Source organism: Oncorhynchus gorbuscha, unplaced genomic scaffold, assembly GCF_021184085.1.
Source record: "Oncorhynchus gorbuscha isolate QuinsamMale2020 ecotype Even-year unplaced genomic scaffold, OgorEven_v1.0 Un_scaffold_2967, whole genome shotgun sequence".
Taxonomy (NCBI): domain Eukaryota; kingdom Metazoa; phylum Chordata; class Actinopteri; order Salmoniformes; family Salmonidae; genus Oncorhynchus; species Oncorhynchus gorbuscha.
Window position 1 is genome coordinate 32,129 of NW_025747340.1, and position 12,872 is coordinate 45,000.

At 46.2% G+C, this 12,872-nt stretch overlaps 5 non-coding genes across 5 annotated transcripts; all 5 read left to right on the forward strand.

Annotated features, from left to right (window-relative positions):
- Nucleotides 1-1,747: 1,747 nt before the first annotated feature.
- Nucleotides 1,748-1,886, forward strand: trnaa-ugc. Its single transcript has 2 exons — nt 1,748-1,783; nt 1,851-1,886. It is a non-coding gene; the product is annotated as a tRNA-Ala (tRNA).
- A 194-nt stretch (nt 1,887-2,080) lies between these two features.
- trnat-cgu lies at nt 2,081-2,152 on the forward strand. The gene has a single exon. It is a non-coding gene; the product is annotated as a tRNA-Thr (tRNA).
- A 971-nt stretch (nt 2,153-3,123) lies between these two features.
- trnai-aau lies at nt 3,124-3,197 on the forward strand. Its single transcript has one exon. It is a non-coding gene; the product is annotated as a tRNA-Ile (tRNA).
- An 82-nt stretch (nt 3,198-3,279) lies between these two features.
- On the forward strand, nt 3,280-3,352 carry trnaf-gaa. The gene has a single exon. It is a non-coding gene; the product is annotated as a tRNA-Phe (tRNA).
- Nucleotides 3,353-6,971: 3,619 nt separating this feature from the next.
- trnai-aau lies at nt 6,972-7,045 on the forward strand. The gene has a single exon. It is a non-coding gene; the product is annotated as a tRNA-Ile (tRNA).
- Nucleotides 7,046-12,872: the final 5,827 nt, after the last annotated feature.

Genomic DNA, 12,872 nt, shown 5'->3' on the forward strand with positions numbered 1-12,872 from the left:
AAAGCGTCCGGAGTGAAAAAGTCGAGGAAAAAAATAAATACATGAACGGTAATTAAAAAGTGAAACCCGTAAAGTTGTCAGGTAGCAAAATAGGTTGGCAACAAAACGCACAGCAATTCGAAAACAAGCCTGCAAGTGTTGATGTCATCGAGGAAATCATATTCCTTATGCACAAGTTAAACGTTTTTTTTAAATGATAATAAAATACAACTAAAGTATGTTGATACAGTTCTTATATGTGTGTAATTGACACAGAATTTGAAAGAATTTCAAAAAACGGTCCAGAAAGCACTTTATTAAGGGTGTGTGAAGTTTTTTACATAATTTTGACATTTTTGACTTTTGACTTTTGACTTCCTATGAAATCATATTGAAAATGGACAAAACATATTACTTATGCGCATGTAAAAAAATAAATATATATATGATAATAAAATTGGACAAAAGTATATTCATACAGTTCTTACACATGTGTAATTGACAAAAAAATGAAAGAATTTCGAAAAACGGTCCAGAAAGCACTTTTTTAAGGGGTGATAAGTTTTTGACAAAAAAATCATTTTTTCAAAATGTTGCTTTTGGACGTTGACTTGGGTTACATTTCCAATATGAAAAACCAAGGTGGAGCGGATTCGCCACCTGTTGGATTTTTAAAGTGTTACAACTGGCAATTGCCATATGGCATTTGCAATACACTTTGCATGAATCAACGCTGAATTGGGTGGTATTGGACAATGTGTATATGGTTTGTCTGATGCCAATGACTTCCCATTCATTTTTGTCCAATACAGGGGGTATTCCCTTACCTACAGTATTCCCCAACTTGTCTTTTGAGAGTATTCACTTGTTAAATTAGCTTTTGCACAACTCCCACTTTGCACAATGTTGACATTCTAAGAATGAAATAGATGCGCAAAGCCATCTGTTTTTGTTAACTGAAGCACATGGGTTCAATCCCTGTTCGACGTTTATGGTAGATAGCTGATATTATGGAAATGTACTTTCATCACAACAGTGTAAAGAAAAGGTCAATTGTCTTGATATGGCCACTGCGACCTGTATGCTCTAGTCGGCTGGCCCTCGCTACATATTCGTCGCCAGAACCACTGGCTCCAGGTCATCTGTAAGTCTATACTAGGTAAAGCTCCACCTTATCAAGGCAATCACAGGCGGCTTAGTCCTTGCGCAGCAGTCCCTTCCAGCTGCAGTCAGAGCAGGAGATGCCCATCTGTAAATAGCCCACCCAATCTACCTACCTCATCGCCATATTGTTTTTATTTACTTTCTGCACTTTTGCACACCAGTATTTCTACTTGCACATAATCATCTGCTCATCTATCACTCCAGTGTTCATTTGCTAAATTGTGACTACTTCAGTACTATGGCATATTTATTGCCTTTTTTTAAAATCCCTTCTATTTTGTTATTGACTGTGAGCTAGTTTGTTCCATGTGTAACTCGTCGCCAGAACCACTGGCTCCAGGTCATCTGTAAGTCTATGCTAGGTAAAGCTCCGCCTTATCAAGGCAATCACAGGCGGCCTAGTCCTCTCGCAGCAGTCCCTTCCAGCTGCAGTCAGAGCAGGAGATGTTCACCCCTCCACGTCCAGACTGCAAATGAATTGCACTGCTTTGCTTTACCTTGGCCTGGTCGCAGTTGTGTATGAGAACTTGTTCTTAACTGGCTTACCTGCAATAATAATGGAGAAATTTAAGAAAATAAGAAACAATTTTTTCTTTCCCAGAAAGGGGGTGTAGCTCAGTGGTAGAGCGCATGCTTTGCATGTATATATATATATATATATATATATATATATATATATATATATATATATATATATATGCCATTTATGTATGAGGTCCTGGGTTCAATCCCCAGCTTCTCCATGTTTTTTTGCAAAGACCCAACTTCTATTTTCCAATATGTTGAAATTCTAAGCAGGAAACAGAGATGTGCTAAATAATTTGGTCTTTTAATCTGAAGAACATGCTTTCAATCCCTGTTAGTACATTTATAGAACAGAAGTGGCATGGTTGCCAACTTTTATGGCATCATATATATATATATTGCAGTATAGAGTGGCATGGTGGCCAAGTGGTAAGGCGTCGGTCTCGTAAACTGAAGACCATGGGTTCAAATCCCATCCGTGCCTTTATAGAAAAGGCTTCAAATTCCATGGAAATTTACATTAATTGGAGGACTTTGTAGAAGAATCATGTTGTATCAATATTTGAACACAACTATTATATTAAGGGGAAGTAGAGCCAGTTGGCCCCGAACAAGATGGCGTCTAGGCCTCAACTGTTTTTGAGTTATGGCCATTTATCTGGGATTAAAGGTCCAAAATGAAAATAGAGAAATTATTTTTCCACTTCACGTCAAAGTCGAGGAGCCTCCGGTGTCAATAAAAAAAGAACCAGCCATTTAACTATCGTCATTTAAGAGAAATCGTACAACGACAGATTGGTGATGTTCATGGATAGGTGTTTTTTTTTTCAACGGTTACAGATCCAGTTGCAGGGTGTTCTTACGAATCTTTTTAAAGTGTGCTGCGGAGCTCTGCGAGATTTCTGTGATTTTCTATTGTCAAGGGTGCCACAGAATTATGTTGAGTGAATTGCCAGAATAGCTCAGTTGGGAGAGCGTTAGACATCAGTGTTACATTAAAGTTGCTTGTCATTGCTACATAATATAATAATAATAATATATGCCATTTAGCGGACGCTTTTATCCAAAGCGACTTACAGTCATGTGTGCATACATTCTACGTATGGGTGGTCCCGGGAATCGGACCCACTACCCTGGCGTTACAAGCGCCATGCTCTACCAACTGAGCTACAGAAGGACATGACAGTAGGTTGTCGTAAGACAAGGCTGCATGAAGTGTGAACTGGAGTTTTCTTGCATCCATAAAACAATGTGCTTTTGGAGAATGTGGGCATCGATCCCACTACCTCACGCATGCAAAGCATTTGAGCTAATTCCCCAGCCGTTTGGAATTTCCGCAAGAAGCAACCAAGAGGGTCCAGTCTTGTCAGGCTATGCTGTTGTTGGACTTGTTTGTTGAAGTGCCAGCACTTGCAGAGGCTCGGTGCATTTCAACAATTGAGTAAAATAGCAAATGGCCGGTTAGCTCAGTTGGTTAGAGTGTGGTGCTAATAACGCCAAGGTCATGGGTTCTATCACCATACTGGCTAATATGTACATTTTGAGTGTCAAAATTATGAGTCACATGCATGTGAATTGTCAAGGGTGCCACGGAATTTGGTCGAGTGATTTGCCGGAATAGCTCAGTTGGGAGAGCGTTAGACTGAAGATCTAAAGGTCTCTGGTTCGATCCCGGGTTGCGGTATTTGTTCTTTCTTTATGCTCTGGCTTCAAGGAAACTTTCCACAGCTTTGTTTGTGGGCCTCAATGGTGTGTGCTACGCTGCTCCTCTGAAAGTAAGTAATGTCTTGCTTTTTCATCTGACATTTTGACATCAGTGTTACATTAAAGTTGCTTGTCATTGCTACATGACAGTAGGTTGTCGTAAGACAAGGCTGCATGAAGTGTGAACTGCAGCTTTCTTGGATCCACAAAAAAATGTGTTTTTGGAGAATGCGGGCATCGATCCCACTACCTATAGCATGCTAAGCAAACACAATACCAATTGATCAAATTCCCCAGCTGTTTGGAATTGCCACAAGGAGCAACCAAGAGTGTCCAGTCTTGTCAGGCTATGCTGTTGGTGGACTTGTTAGTTTGCGCTCCAGCACTTGCAGAGGCTCGGTGCATCTCAACAATTGTGCTCTGTAGCCAGCGGCCGGTTAGCTCAGTTTTTTAAATATTTTTTTTATTTTATTTCTCCTTTATTTAACCAGGTAGGTTAGTTGAGAACAAGTTCTCATTTGCAACTGACAGTTTCTTGGCCAAGATAAAAGCATAGCAGTGTGAACAGACAACACAGAGTTACACATGGAATAAACAATTAACAAGTCAATAACACAGTAGAAAAAAATGGGCAGTCTATATACAATGTGTGCAAAAGGCATGAGGAGGTAGGCGAATAATACAGTTTTGCAGATTAACACTGGAGTGATAAATGATCAGGTCATGTACAGGTAGAGATATTGGTGTGCAAAAGAGCAGAAAAATAAATAAATAAAAACAGTATAAAAAAAAGTGTGGGAATGAGGTAGGTGAAAATGGGTGGGCTATTTTACATTTTAGACTATGTACAGCTGCAGTGATCGGTTAGGTGCTCAGGATGCTGATGATTTTGAAGTTGGTGAGGGAGATAAAAGTCTCAACTTCAGCTGGGTTTTAGCATTTGTCCAGTCACAGGCAGCAGAGTACTGGAACGAAAGGCGGCCAAATGATGTGTTGGCTTTAGGGATGATCAGTGAGATACACCTGCTGGAGCGCGTGCTTTTTCATCTGGATGGGTTTGCCATCAGTGACCAGTGAACTGAGATAAGGCGGAGCTTTACCTAGCATGGACTTGTAGATGACCTGAGCCAGTGGGTCTGGCCACAAAAAAATATGTAGTGAGGGCCAGCCGACTACCTAGAGCATACAAGTCGCAGTGGTGGGTGGTATAAGGTGCTTTAGTGACAAAACGGATGGCACTGTGATAGACTGCATCCAGTTTGCTGAGTAGAGTGTTGGAAGCCATTTTGTAGATGACATCGCTCAGTCGAGGATCGGTAGGATAGTCAGTTTAACTAGGGTAAGCTTGGCAGCGTGAGTGAAGGAGGCTTTGTTGCGGAATAGAAAGCCGACTCTTGATTTGATTTTCGATTGGAGATGTTTGATGTGGGTCTGGAAGGAGAGTTTGCAGAGCCAGACACCTAGGTACTTATAGATGTCCACATATTCAAGGTCAAGAGAACCATCCAGGGGTGGTGATGCTAGTCAGCATGAGGGTGCAGGCAGCAATTCGGTTGAAAAGCATGCATTTGGTTTTAGCTCAGCATTTAAGAGCAGTTGGAGGCCACGGAAGGAGTGCTGTATGGCATTGAAGCTCGTTTGGAGGTTAGATAGCACAGTGTCCAATGACGGGCCGAAAGTATATAGAATGGTGTCGTCTGCGTAGAGGTGGATCAGGGAATCGCCCGCAGCAAGAGAAACATCATTGATATACACAGAGAAAAGAGTCGGCCCGAGAATTGAACCCTGTGGCACCCCCATAGAGACTGCCCGAGGACCGGACAGCATGCCCTCCGATTTGACACACTGAACTCTGTCTGCAAAGTAATTGGTGAACCAGGCAAGGCAGTCATCCGAAAAACCGAGGCTGTAGAGTCTGCCGATAAGAATATGGTGATTGACAGAGTCGAAAGCCTTGGCTCAGGTCGATGAAGACGGCTGCACAGTACTGTCTTTTATCGATGGCGGTTATGATATCGTTTAGTACCTTGAGTGTGGCTGAGGTGCACCCTTGACCGGCTCGGAAACCAGATTGCACAGCGGAGAAGGTACGGTGGGATTCGAGATGGTCAGTGACCTGTTTGTTGACTTGGCTTTGAAGACCTTAGATAGGCAGGGCAGGTTGGATATAGGTCTGTAACAGTTTGGGTCCAGGGTGTCTCCCCCTTTGAAGAGGGGGATGACTGCGGCAGCTTTCCAATCCTTGGGGATCTCAGACGATATGAAAGAGAGGTTGAACAGGCTGGTAATAGGGGTTGCGACAATGGCGGCAGATAGTTTCAGAAATAGCGGGTCCAGATTGTCAAGCCCAGCTGATTTGTACATGGTCCAGGTTTTGCAGCTCTTTCAGAACATCTGCTATCTGGATTTGGGTAAAGGAGAACCTGGAGAGGCTTGGGTGAGGAGCTACGGGGGGGCCAGCGGAGCAAATTGGCCGAGGTTGGAGTAGCCAGACGGAAGGCATGGCCAGCCGTTGAGAAGTGTTTATTGAAGTTTTTGATAATCATGGATTTATCGGTGGAAACAATTGTTTCCTAGCCTCAGAGCAGTGGGCAGCTGGGAGGAGGTGCTCTTGTTCTCCATGGACTTCACAGTGTCCCAGAACTTTTTGGAGTTGGAGCTACAGGATGCAAACTTCTGCCTGAAGAAGCTGGCCTTAGCTTTCCTGACTGACTGCTGTTTTATTGGTTCCTGACTTCCCTGAACAGTTGCATATCACGGGGCTATTCGATGCTATTGCAGTCCGCCACAGGATGTTTTTGTGCTGGTCGAGGGCAGTCAGGTCTGGAGCTCCTCTGAACCAAGGGCTGTATCTGTTCTTGGTTCTGCATTTTTTGACATCATGCTTATCTAAAATGGTGAGGAAGTTACTTTTAAAGAATGACCATGCATCCTCAACTGACAAGGGATGAGGTCAATGTCCTTCCAGGATACCCGGGCCATGTTTTTGGGGAAAGGCCTGCTCAGAGAAGTGTTTTAGGGAGCGTTTGACAGTGATGAGGGGTGGTCGTTTGACTGCGGAATTGCCGTGGCGGATACAGGTGATGAGGCAGTGATCAGGCTGAGATCCTGGTTGAAGACAGCAGAGGTATATTTGGAGGGCCAGTTGGTCAGGATGACGTCTATGAGGGTGCCCTTGTTTACAGAGTTAGGGTTGTTAGAGTGTGTGATACGCTGCTCTCTGAAAGTAAGTAATGTCTTTCTTTTTCATCTGACATTTTGACATCAGTGTTACATGAGAGTTTCTTGTCATTGTTACATGATAGTTTCTTGTCATTGTTTACATGACAGTAGGTTGTCGTAAGACAAGGCTGCATGAAGTGTGAACTGGAGTTTTCTTGGATCCATAAAACAATGTGCTTTTGGAGAATGTGGGCATCGATCCCACTACCTCACGCGTGCAAAGCATTTGAGCTAATTCCCCAGCCGTTTGGAATTTCCGCAAGAAGCAACCAAGAGTGACCAGTCTTGTCAGGCTATGCTTTTGGTGGACTTGTTTGTTGACGTGCCAGCACTTGCAGAGGCTCGGTGCATTTCAACAATTGAGCAAAATAGTAAATGGCCGGTTAGCTCAGTTGGTTAGAGTGTGGTGCTAATAACAGCAAGGTCATGGGTTTGATCCACATACTGGCTATTATGTACTTTTTGAGTGTCAAAATTATGAGTCACATGCATGTGAATTGTCAAGGGTGCCACATAATTATGTTGAGTGAATTGCCGGAATAGCTCAGTTGGGAGAGCGTTAGACTGAAGATCTAAAGGTCCCGGGTTTCGGCATCTGTATTTGTTCTTTCTTTATGCTCTGGCTTCAAGGAAACTTTCCATAGCTTTGTTTGTGGGCCTCAATGGTGTGTGCTACGCTGCTCCTCTGAAAGTAAGTAATGTCTTGCTTTTTCATCTGACATTTTGACATCAGTGTTACATTAAAGTTGCTTGTCATTGCTACATGACAGTAGGTTGTCGTAAGACAAGGCTGCATGAAGTGTGAACTGGAGTTTTCTTGGATCCATAAAACAATGTGCTTTTGGAGAATGTGGGCATCGATCCCACTACCTCACGCGTGCAAAGCATTTGAGCTAATTCCCCAGCCGTTTGGAATTTCCGCAAGAAGCAACCAAGAGGGTCCAGTCTTGTCAGGCTATACTGTTGTTGGACTTGTTTGTTGAAGTGCCAGCACTTGCAGGAGCTTGGTGCATTTCAACAATTGAGAAAAATAGCAAATGGCCGTTTAGCACAGTTGGTTAGAGTGTGGTGCTAATAACGCTAAGGTCATGGGTTTGATCCCCATACTGGCTATTATGTACATTTTGAGTGTCAAAATTATGAGTCACATGCATGTGAATTGTCAAGGGTGCCACAGAATTATGTTGAGTGAATTGCCGGAATAGCTCAGTCGGGAGAGCGTTAGACTGAAGATCTAAAAGTCCCTTTCCGGGTTTCTGCATCTGTATTTGTTCTTTCTTTATGCTCTGGCTTCAAGGAAACTTTCCACAGCTTTGTTTGTGGGCCTCAATGGTGTGTGCTACGCTGCTCCTCTGAAAGTAAGTAATGTCTTGCTTTTTCATCTGACATTTTGACATCAGTGTTACATTAAAGTTGCTTGTCATTGCTACATGACAGTAGGTTGTCATAAGACAAGGCTGCATGAAGTGTGAACTGCAGCTTTCTTGGATCCATAAAAAATGTGTTTTTGGGGAATGTGGGCATCGATCCCACTACCTATAGCATGCTAAGCAAACACACTGTCATGTCGTCTTTACGAGTAGTATTATGCTTTTTGTTTTGTAAAGTTTCTTATTGGATTAAAAACTCTGTTTTCGCCAAGTCGCTTTTGGGTCCTCATTCACCTGCATAACAGAAGGATCCGACCAAGGTATGGACCCAGCGACTACAGAGGCTCGTAACACTGCCGTCAAGATCCAAGGAGCCATGCTCGGCAGACACGAGCAGGAATTGTCTGCTGCTCGCCATGCCGTGGAGAACCTGGCCGCTCAGGTTTCCGACCTCTCTGGACAGTTCCAGAGTCTTCGTCTCGTGCCACCTGTTACTTCCTGGCCTGCCGAGCCTCCGGAACCTAGGGTTAATAACCCACCTTGCTACTCCGGGCAGCCCACGGAGTGCCGCTCCTTTCTCACCCAGTGTGATATTGTGTTTTCTCTCCAACCCAACACATACTCTAGTGAGAGAGCTCGGGTTGCTTACGTCATTTCACTCCTTACTGGCCGGGCCCGAGAGTGGGGCACAGCTATCTGGGAGGCAAGGGCTGATTGTTCTAACAATTACCAGAACTTTAAAGAGGAGATGATTCGGGTTTTTGACCGTTCAGTTTTTGGTGGGGAGGCTTCTAGGGCCCTGGCTTCCCTATGCCAAGGTGATCGATCCATAACGGATTACTCTATAGAGTTTCGTACTCTTGCTGCCTCTAGTGACTGGAACGAGCCGGCGCTGCTCGCTCGTTTTCTGGAGGGACTCCACACAGTGGTCAAAGATGAGATTCTCTCTCGGGAGGTTCCTTCCAGTGTGGACTCTTTGATTGCTCTCGCCATCCGCATAGAACGACGGGTAGATCTTCGTCACCAGGCTCATGGAAGAGAGCTCGCATCAACGGTGTTTCCCTGCTCCGCATCGCAACCATCTCCCTCCTCTGGCTCTGAGACTGAGCCCATGCAGCTGGGAGGGATTCGCATCTCGACTAAGGAGAGGGAACGGAGGATCACCAACCGCCTGTGCCTCTATTGCGGATTTGATGGACATTTTGTTAATTCATGTCCAGTAAGAGGCCAGAGCCCATCAGTAAGCGGAGGGCTACTGGTGAGCGCTACTACTCAGGTCTCTTCATCTAGATCCTGTACTACTATGTCGGTCCATCTACGCTGGACCGGTTCGGGTGCTACATGCAGTGCCTTGATTGACTCTGGGGCTGAGGGTTGTTTCATGGACGAAGCATGGGTTCGGAAACATAACATTCCTTTCAGACAGTTAGACAAGCCTACGCCCATGTTTGCCTTAGATGGTAGTCATCTTCCCAGTATCAGATTTGAGACACTACCTTTAACTCTCACAGTATCTGGTAACCACAGTGAGACTATTTCTTTTTTGATTTTTCGTTCACCTTTCACACCTGTTGTTTTGGGTCATCCCTGGCTAGTATGTCATAATCCTTCTATTAATTGGTCTTGTAATTCTATCCTATCCTGGAACGTATCTTGTCATGTGAAGTGCTTAATGTCTGCCATCCCTCCCATTTCTTCTGTCCCCACTTCTCAGGAGGAACCTGGCGATTTGACAGGAGTGCCGGAGGAATATCATGATCTGCGCACGGTCTTCAGTCGGTCCCGAGCCAACTCCCTTCCTCCTCACCGGTCGTATGATTGTAGTATTGATCTCCTTCCGGGGACCACTCCTCCTCGGGGTAGACTATACTCTCTGTCGGCTCCCGAACGTAAGGCTCTCGAGGATTACTTATCTGTGTCTCTTGACGCCGGTACCATAGTGCCTTCTTCCTCTCCGGCCGGGGCGGGGTTCTTTTTGTTAAGAAGAAGGACGGTACTCTGCGCCCCTGCGTGGATTATCGAGGGCTGAATGACATAACGGTTAAGAATCGTTATCCGCTTCCCCTTATGTCATCAGCCTTCGAGATTCTGCAGGGAGCCAGGTGCTTTACTAAGTTGGACCTTCGTAACGCTTACCATCTCGTGCGCATCAGAGAGGGGGACGAGTGGAAAACGGCGTTTAACACTCCGTTAGGGCATTTTGAGTACCGGGTTCTGCCGTTTGGTCTCGCCAATGCGCCAGCTGTTTTTCAGGCATTAGTTAATGATGTTCTGAGAGACATGCTGAACATCTTTGTTTTTGTCTATCTTGACGATATCCTGATTTTTTCACCGTCACTCGAGATTCATGTTCAGCACGTTCGACGTGTTCTACAGCGCCTTTTAGAGAATTGTCTCTACGTAAAGGCTGAGAAGTGCTCTTTTCATGTCTCCTCCGTTACTTTTCTCGGTTCTGTTATTTCCGCTGAAGGCATTCAGATGGATTCCGCTAAGGTCCAAGCTGTCAGTGATTGGCCCGTTCCAAGGTCACGTGTCGAGTTGCAGCGCTTTTTAGGTTTCGCTAATTTCTATCGGCGTTTCATTCGTAATTTCGGTCAAGTTGCTGCCCCTCTCACAGCTCTTACTTCTGTCAAGACGTGTTTTAAGTGGTCCGGTTCCGCCCAGGGAGCTTTTGATCTTCTAAAAGAACGTTTTACGTCCGCTCCTATCCTCGTTACTCCTGACGTCACTAGACAATTCATTGTCGAGGTTGACGCTTCAGAGGTAGGCGTGGGAGCCATTCTATCCCAGCGCTTCCAGTCTGACGATAAGGTTCATCCTTGCGCTTATTTTTCTCATCGCCTGTCGCCATCTGAGCGCAACTATGATGTGGGTAACCGTGAACTGCTCGCCATCCGCTTAGCCCTAGGCGAATGGCGACAGTGGTTGGAGGGGGCGACCGTTCCTTTTGTCGTTTGGACAGACCATAAGAACCTTGAGTACATCCGTTCTGCCAAACGACTTAATGCCCGTCAAGCTCGTTGGGCGTTGTTTTTCGCTCGTTTCGAGTTTGTGATTTCTTACCGTCCGGGTAGCAAGAACACCAAGCCTGATGCCTTATCCCGTCTGTTTAGTTCTTCTGTGGCTTCTACTGATCCCGAGGGGATTCTTCCTTATGGGCGTGTTGTCGGGTTGACAGTCTGGGGAATTGAAAGACAGGTTAAGCAAGCACTCACGCACACTGCGTCGCCGCGCGCTTGTCCTAGTAACCTCCTTTTCGTTCCTGTTTCCACTCGTCTGGCTGTTCTTCAGTGGGCTCACTCTGCCAAGTTAGCTGGTCATCCCGGTGTTCGAGGCACTCTTGCGTCTATTCGCCAGCGCTTTTGGTGGCCGACTCAGGAGCGTGACACGCGCCGTTTCGTGGCTGCTTGTTCGGACTGCGCGCAGACTAAGTCGGGTAACTCTCCTCCTGCCGGTCGTCTCAGACCGCTCCCCATTCCTTCTCGACCATGGTCTCACATCGCCCTAGACTTCATTACCGGTCTGCCTTTGTCTGCGGGGAAGACTGTGATTCTTACGGTTGTCGATAGGTTCTCTAAGGCGGCACATTTCATTCCCCTCGCTAAACTTCCTTCCGCTAAGGAGACGGCACAAATCATTATCGAGAATGTGTTCAGAATTCATGGCCTCCCGTTAGACGCCGTTTCAGACAGAGGCCCGCAATTCACGTCACAGTTTTGGAGGGAGTTCTGTCGTTTGATTGGTGCGTCCGTCAGTCTCTCTTCCGGGTTTCATCCCCAGTCTAACGGTCAAGCAGAGAGGGCCAATCAGACGATTGGTCGCATACTACGCAGCCTTTCTTTCAGAAACCCTGCGTCTTGGGCAGAACAGCTCCCCTGGGCAGAATACGCTCACAACTCGCTTCCTTCGTCTGCTACCGGGTTATCTCCTTTTCAGAGTAGTCTGGGTTACCAGCCTCCTCTGTTCTCATCCCAGCTTGCCGAGTCCAGCGTTCCCTCCGCTCAAGCGTTTGTCCAACGTTGTGAGCGCACCTGGAGGAGGGTGAGGTCTGCACTTTGCCGCTACAGGGCACAGACTGTGAGAGCCGCCAATAAACGCAGGATTAAGAGTCCAAGGTATTGTTGCGGCCAGAGAGTGTGGCTTTCCACTCGCAACCTTCCTCTTACGACAGCTTCTCGTAAGTTGACTCCGCGGTTCATTGGTCCGTTCCGTGTCTCCCAGGTCGTCAATCCTGTCGCTGTGCGACTGCTTCTTCCGCGACATCTTCGTCGCGTCCATCCTGTCTTCCATGTCTCCTGTGTCAAGCCCTTTCTTCGCACCCCCGTTCGTCTTCCCTCCCCCCCCGTCCTTGTCGAGAGCGCACCTATTTACAAGGTACATAAGATCATGGACATGCGTTCTCGGGGACGGGGTCACCAATACTTAGTGGATTGGGAGGGTTACGGTCCTGAGGAGAGGAGTTGGGTTCCGTCTCGGGACGTGCTGGACCGTTCACTCATTGATGAATTCCTCCATTGCCGCCAGGATTCCTCCTCGAGTGCGCCAGGAGGCGCTCGGTGAGTGGGGGGGTACTGTCATGTTTTGTCATTAATTATCATGTCTTGTCCCTGTGCTTCCCCTTCTATTCGTTTCCCTCTGCTGGTCTTATTAGGTTCTTTCCCTCTTTCTATCCCTCTCTCTCCCCCTCCCTCTCTCACTCTCTCGCTCTCTCTTCTCTCTATCGTTCCGTTCCTGCTCCCAGCTGTTCCTATTCCCCTAATCATCATTTAGTCTTCCCACACCTGTTCCCGATCCTTTTCCCTGATTAGAGTCCCTATTTCTCTTCTTGTTTTCCGTACCTGCCCTGTCGGATCCTCATCTATAATTCACCGTGCTGTGTCTATGTTTTGCCCTGTCGTGTCGTGTTTC